This window comes from Panthera uncia, chromosome F2, assembly GCF_023721935.1.
Source record: "Panthera uncia isolate 11264 chromosome F2, Puncia_PCG_1.0, whole genome shotgun sequence".
NCBI lineage: Eukaryota > Metazoa > Chordata > Mammalia > Carnivora > Felidae > Panthera > Panthera uncia.
In genome coordinates this window covers 69,307,790-69,315,929 of record NC_064812.1, presented here as the reverse complement: position 1 = coordinate 69,315,929, position 8,140 = coordinate 69,307,790, and positions in this window count along the sequence as shown.

Below are 8,140 nucleotides of genomic sequence, written 5' to 3'. Positions count from 1 at the left end.
AGGTTAAGCGTTGGACTTCAGCTCAGGTTATGATCTCATGGTTCATGAGTTTGATCCCCGCGTCAGGCTCTGTGCTGACAGCTCACAGCCTGGAGCTGGCTTCGGATTCTGTGTCTCCCTCCCTCTCTGTCCCTCCCTGGCTCACACTCTCTCAAAAATAAATAAATGTTAAAAATTTTTTTAAAGATATAATTTATATATATATCTATAGATAACTTATTAGAATTAATTCATAAGTTAGGTAAGCATCACTGAATAAAATATCAACATACAAAATTGTGTTCCAACATATTATCAATAAATTGCTTTAAATGAAATACATTTATCATTTCTATTTGCAAAAACATCACATTTTCTATCTAAAAATTCATGTGAAAAAAAAGAACACATGGATCCATACATACTCCATATATAGAAATCAATTTTGGGTGGGTACAACTGTGAAATGTAAAATAAACAAAAACTTTTTCGAAGATGATAAGACAAGGAACAAAAGGAATGCTCGTTCATTGCTAGTGGGAATATAAAATGCTATGTTTCCTTTGGAAGACAGTTTGACAGTCGTTTACAAAGTTAACACAGTCTTACCATATGATCCAGCAAACATGCTCCTTGGTATTTGCCCAACCTATTTGGAAAGCCAAGCCCACACAAAGACCTCCATGTAAATGCTTATTGTAGATTTAACCAAGATGTCCTTTAAAAGCTGAATGGGTAAGATGAGATTCATCACAGTATTATTCAGAGATACAGAGAAATGAGCTATAAAGCCACAAAGACAGATGGAGAAATATCAAACGCATATTACTAAGTGAAAGAAACCAGTTACGCAACATTCTAGAAAAGATAAAATTGTAAAGACATAAGTGAAGCATAGTGGGTTTTCAGGGGAATAGAGTTATTCTTTATGATAATGTGATTGTGAATACAATATATCATGCATTTGTCAAAACTCAGAGAACTGTACAGCACAAAAAGTAACCTTAGTGGATGCAAAATTTTCATTATAATTTAGGAGATTGGGGTATTCTGAGAAGAAATGCAGACTGTGACAAGGAGGCTAACTCTTAAAAACAATTGAAAGAATTTCACTGCAGGGGTTGGAGGAAAGGTGATTGCGGAGTATTTTTAGAAATGAGTGGCATCTGTAAGACTAAAGATATGAGAAACTGCACAGAAGCACTGTACTCTAATTGATAAAGTTGTTTCCCATGGGATTACGGGTTGCCAATTCTGCCACTGCTATACATGTATACCAGACTGAAACAATTAATAAACGTATGACACATGGTGGGAGCCAGATTTATCACTGTTGAAGTGGGAGATTACAATTAAGTGAAAAGAGGGAGCTAAAAATACCCATGTGGCAATCAGCTAGAGTTGGAGACATCATGTGAATTCATGGTTAGCTTAATATAGGTACAGATGTTTGCATATAGAAACATTTATAGATACCTTTAAATATACAGGTTAGTATAATCATATATATGTTCTGCTTTTTAGATGAAAGGGCGTAAAAGAAATGACACCCTGTTGCAACATGCGTATATAGCATCCAGATTTTGGTTTCTAATACCGTTCTCTAATAAAAGGAACCAGGGCTCCTCAAAGAAATGGCTGATCCTAACACTGCGACAGAAAATACGCAAGCTGAGCCTGGAGCATTTGCCAGAAAACAAGAAATAGCTAAAAACAAACACATTGAAAGGAATATCAAAGGAACACAGGGACAACTGAAAGATCCCCCAATGGCCAAAGCTGAAACCGTTTGAGCAACAAAATGAATATTCTTGGATTATTGTTCAAAGTAGAATAAAATGCATATCATATGTTTATACATGTATAAATAAGAGATTGAATAAACTAATAAATGCTGAGGAGATAAATTTGTCATGGAGAAGAATTCCAAATAATTTTAATAAATGCTCCATATTCAAGGAGGGGAAGCATAACTCTCGCTCTATAGGCGTGTGTTGCACGTAGTGACTTTCTCCCAAAACGTACAGTAATGGGGCTACAACTTTACAGTGGAGAAACCTGGCAAACACTACATGAGCCAGGTGATTAAAGCCAGTGTCAACAACTCATAAGTCATATTGATAGTATGTATGCTTATTATGATGTGATGATAATAGCTCTTTACTTCTGTGATCTCCCTCCCAATACCTACAATCCCAGCTTAATCATGAGAAAAAACATCCGACAAATTCCAAGAGAAGGGCATTGTAAAAAACACCTGGCCAGTACTCATTTAATGCCAAGGTCATTAAAGACATGGAAAGTCAAGAAATGGAAAGTCAAGACATGGAAAGTCACAGCCAACAGGAACCTGGAGAGAGAGAGGACAACTAAATTTAATGTGGTATCCTGGATGGAGTCCTGGAACAGAAAAAGGACATTAGGGAAATAATAAGGAAATCTAAATACACTATGGTCTTCAGTTAATAATAATGTATCAACATTGCTTCATTGATTGTAATACATGTATCATAATAATGTAAAATGTTAATAATAGCAGAAACGGAGTGTGGGGTATATGGAAACTGTTCTAGCTTCTCAATTTTTCTATAAATCTAAAAACTTGTGAAAACAAATTGTATTAATGAATTAACTAAATTTAAATTAAAAATGCAATGAACATGTTAATAACGAATTCGATATAACTGAAGAGAAAATCAGGAGAGATCAGAAGATATCATCTAGAACAGAGGATAAGGAGACAAAAAGATATAAAATAGAGAAGAGTTTAAGAAGCTAACAGAAGAGAGCAAGGTCTGAACATGAGTTTCTGAAAGAGAGAAAAGAACGGATGGTATAGAAGCAATGCTTCACAAGATGATAGCTTACAGTGTTCCAGAACTGATGAAAGATCTCAGTATTCCCATTCAAAATCCCAATGAACCCAAACAGATTAAATAAAAAGAAACACATAGTGAATTATAGCGAGACTATAGAAAATCAAAGAAAAAAAATCACAGAAGCAGAGAAGTGACTTCTCTAAAGCAAAAATAAAGACCTAGAAGAATGTCTCCGGTGTCCTAAAAGAAAATGACTAGTGACCTTGAATCAATGTCCAGAAATACTATCTTTCTATAACCAAGCCAAAATGAACACTTTTTTTCAGATCAACAACCCCCCAAACGCTTGCTATTTTAAGCCTGTTCATTTTTGCATCAGTTAAACTGTATAATTAAACGAGGATGTGAAATTACCTAGTTTTTTAAAAAGTTTTTGATGGTTCTCCTAGTCCCTGCTATTTTCCCTACCAAGGGGGAGTGCTGAGATTTATGGTGTGCTGCGTGGTAGGAAGAGGGGACTCCAGGGACTTACCCTTGACCCTATATAATCATTGGTTTTAGTCAGTGGCACAAATGTAGGGATGATGCCTGCTTCTAAAGATGTCTATTCAAACTACACACTCAGGAACGTTAAACATAACCATGAAATGAGTTTGAAGTTTTTTAGTTTTTCCAGGAAGCTAATGTGAAAACTTCACTGTTCTCCTGTGGCTCATAAGCCTCGAATAAGACTAGGGGTATGAAGCAATGTTTTGGGGTCCCAACAATTAGCTCAGAGACAGTGCCTGATTGTCTTTGAAAGATTTGGTGTGTTCATTCCACTAAAGAATTACCCTGGTATGGGGCGCCTGGGTGGCTCAGTCGGTTGGGCATCCAACTTCGGCTCAGGTCATGATCTCGCGGTCCGTGGGTTCAAGCCCCGCGTTGGGCTCTGTGCTGACAGCTCGGAGCCTGGAGCCTATTTCAGATTCTGTGTCTCCCTCTCTCTCTGCCCCTCCTCCACTTGCACTCTGTCTGTCTCTGTCTCGAAAATAAATAAACATTAAAAAAATTTTCAGAAAAAAGAATTACCCTGGTAAGTAGCTTTAGGACCCTTTGGTTATGGTGGGAAAAAAATCTCATAGGCCATACATAGTGGATATATTTCAGGGTTTATTTTGAAGTCCACCTTGCCTTCCTTTATTCAAGAAGCTCTTGTCTGCGAACTATTTCAGGACTGGGAAATGAGGGACGATTGAACCCATTTATTATGATGGCTCATGACAGACTTTTGTTCCCCAGGCCTGAATTTTTATTTTTTATTTTCTTCCAGAAAACTACGTTAGATTGACCATGGCATTATTGTGGATCAAAATGTGTTCACTGCGCCTGCCCTACTGCTTCTTATAACTGTGCTTGCCTCATACAGGGCTGCGGCTTGGCATTTTGTCACCCTGGGGTCTGGAACGTCTCTTACTCTCCATAGCAGAGCAGTGCAACGTCTTGCCATAAGTAGGAATTTGATTTTGGATAAGCACAGGTGGTGATTTAATTAACTAATCCAGCCATTTCATTCCATGGAGTGTTACGTTCCTCTCTGGGTTTATGGCTAGGAATTGTCACTGCCACCTGCCTTATTTTGCCTGGAACCAATTCCAGCCTTTGCTTGTTACTCGTAATGTTGCTACCCTGGGTTAATTAGGGTTTTTGGATGCAAGCAACAGAAACCAACATTATAAAATGAAGGAAATTGATCAGAATACTATTGGAGAAGCTCACGGAAAGGTTAGGTTACTGGGCTCCATGTTTGGAAAACAGACAGGAATCAAGGATCTCTGAAGGGGTGGGTAAAAGGGATAGCAGAGAAGCTGATTCAGAGATGGCTGAGTCACCATAGTTCATGATCTAAGAATTAGTATGCCCCCCCAAATTATTATCTTTATCGTGTTTGTTGTTTCTTTAATATGGGCAAACTTCTAAACACAGCAAAAGTTCAAGTGTATATATAACTGCATCGTTGCAATTGCTTTATCAAAAGTTTTGCAAAGTGTTATTGCAAGTTTACTTTGACAACATCTCTGAAATCATGTTTTTATTCAGACGTTTCCATCAATACACTAAAAGACAAGAGAACAAACAGGGAAGACAATGAGGATTGTGTCATTTTTTTTTGTTTTTAATTCTTTTTAATGTTTATTTACTTTTGAGAGAGACAGAGAGACAGAGGCATCAGCGGAGGAGGGGCAGAGAGAGAGAGGGAGACACAGAATCTGAAGCAGGCTCCAGGCTCTGAGCTATCAGCACAGAGCCCGACCTAGGGTTCGAACTTATAGACCGTGAGATCATGACCTGAGCTGAAAGTCGGACGCTTAATTGACTGAGCCACCTATGTGCCCCGAGAATTGTGTCATTTTAAAACCAGTAACAATTAGGCTACCTCTAAGCATGACCTTCTTTAATCAGCTTATAAATATACCCCCTCAAATATTCCCAAGGTAAGAAACTGAGTGGTAATTGGGACGTTAGTTATTCAGATTTCTGCTGAAAAATCAACTTGGTTAGTTTTATCAGAAGTATCTTAGAACATGTTGGGGACAATTTCCAGGCTTATGAAGTAAATGTGCGTATTAGTTTGGTAATAAGAGGCAAAGTTGAAATTATCTAAGTTCTAAAAGTAAGGAATTTCTATTGGGAAAGCTTTTATGAACTGAATTTAGGATCAAAAGAAGTAGAAAAAGTCATAAATAAGAAAAAATAATAAAGATGTGGGGGTATTAAAACAAGTATAGTATATGAGAGCAAAGGAGATCAGAAGATCTGGATGTTCCAGATCTTCAGAAAAATAAGCAAGCAGTTCACAATTCTCCTTTTCTTTATCTGCCAAGAATATCACCTGAAGTCATGAATAAAAGTCAGTCCCTGGATGATAATTTCATTTTCGGGGACATCCTGTTCAAAGCTTCAGAGGGCTTCCTCCACAAGAAGAGATTTCTCCCTTCCAGAGAGCAGAGGGAAACATTTGAGTTGGTTGAATTTAGAGCTATATTTAGAAATGTCTTGTAAATGGGTGGATAATTACTAAGATTGCCTCGGTTGATTGTAGAAAAGTCAGACAATTCTAAACTCAGACCTGATTAATAAAGAATAGATTCTTTCTCTGGCCCTTTCTACTGTGCCTTCTGAGTAACTTGAACTTAATTGCCAGCTCCGAGCAGGTGCTGAGTGTACCCATCCGTGTCTTAGCCATAGCAGTGCTCAGGAAGTGGTGAGGACAGGGATCAAAAGTCAGAATATTGTCTTCCTGCAGTTGTAAAATAGATTTATGGCCAGTGGAGGGGGTGCAAAGACTGAAACGAGGCTCTGTAAACTAATTCAGACTAATTCTGTCATCCCAGAACCAGTCAGACTACCAAAGGAAGGTTTCCCTTCTATCAAATGATCTGGATGTTCCCTTCTATCAAATGAAGGTGTTTATCTCTCAGCTCCTTCTGGATTGATGTTCCTGTGCTCAGTATTTACACACTAAGGATGAATTATTTTATAATGAAAAAAATTATTATGTATTTCTTTTTAAATAATTTTGTCTTGGTCTAACACTGTCAGATTCCATGCTTATTTGCTGTTAACACTAGGGGTCAGGCTAAGAATAGTTGTTTTTTATGCTGTTCTGATCTAGGTCAGACATTATTATAGGTATCTTGGATATTTAGATATTTTTAGTTATGACTTCCAAATTTCTAATATATATTGCTAGATTACTCATCCATATGTTTTCAACCATAAAGATAATAAAAGACTTCCCCTAAAAACTAAAAAAAAAAAAATGTAAAAATACGCTGCTAGAGTTTCTAACGCCAATATTACAAATGAAAGTCTAGCAGATGTTGTGAAAGTAAATCTTACAACCAAATGCATGCTGGTTAGCAATTTCTATTGTCTCTACCTAAATGCATCATTGTTGTGTACATTTTCCTAACCTTCCCTATTTCTTCTTTTCTTTTCTCTCCCCTGTGGAATTACACATACTATGACGAAAGCAACAGTTTGCTACACACTCAAAATAATCTTGAAAATCAAATAAGTGCAACCATAAAGATGCGGAATGGGGGCACCTGGGTGGCTCAGTCGGTTAAGCATCTGACTTCTGTTCAGGTCCTGATCTTGCTGTCTGTGAGTTCGAGCCCCGCATCGGGCTCTGTGCTGACAGCTCAGAGCCTGGAGGCTGCTTTGGATTCTGTGTACCCCCCTCTCTCTGCCCCTCCCCCCACCCGTGCTCTGTCTCTCTGTCTCTCAAAAATAAATAAATGTTAAAAAATTTTTTTAAAACGATGCGGAATGAATCGCATCCACCTTAAAGTTATTTTCCAATGAATTTTACCGGCATTTTACCATCACTAAGGCTGTAGGTATTTATGCGTGTTGACTTAGAGCATAGGAGCACTGCGTATACAAGCAGCCTCACACACAGAGGCACAGAGAAATAGGCACAATATGATTTGGCATAGAATTAGTAAGTTATTTTACCTTCCATCAGTAACCAGAGTAGAGCAGGGAAGGGTATGAAGGTGTGGTTAAAGCTCAAAAGAGCAGGTCAGAAAGTTATACGTGATGGCTTCATGGTCTACAAAAGCAGAACTGTTCTCTAAGAAAACATAAAGTGCATTCCATGAATAGAACCTCCAGGAAAAACAAACAAACATCTTCTGCGTGCGTGCGTGTGTGTGTGTGTGTGTGTGGCATTCATTTAACTAACATATGCCTAGATAGTAGCAACTGTCTATTTATTTTAGCCAGTATAAGATCATGCCCATGGATATTTAAGACATTTATACCCCGTGAAAGAGGAGGCTTTCCAAGAAATTATTCTTCTTTCAAAGAGCCAATGTAATCGACCATCTCCATGTGACAGTTTTTACCTGAAGAACGATTTGATCTAAAAGTGAAGACACTGTGCAGAGGACAGGCAAGCTTTTCCTAAGTGTTCTTGTGGTTGAGGCAAATACGCTGAGCTCAAGGAAGAACCAGTTTCCCTGTCAGTGACTTCATGCATGCCCTGACCCAGCGCGCTTTGTAACTGCCTTCCTGCTCTCCAAATGCTGAGGGGTCGGAGAGCTCTGGCTGCCAGAGTGTTTGGATCAATTGACCTTTTATGTCTTTTATTGTTTCCGCTGCCCTTTAAATTCCCCTTCAGTGTTCTGTTTCCTCCAGAGCATCTTTTCAGAGACATAGGCTATCTCTTTGTGGGCAGGAGATGATGGGTCCTCCCAGATGGAGCTTGCAGGTGAAGGGCTAAGAACAGAGCAGACATCCTCTCCCTCTTCCTCATGCTGCCGGTGGAACAGAGAACACCTCTGTATTCACCT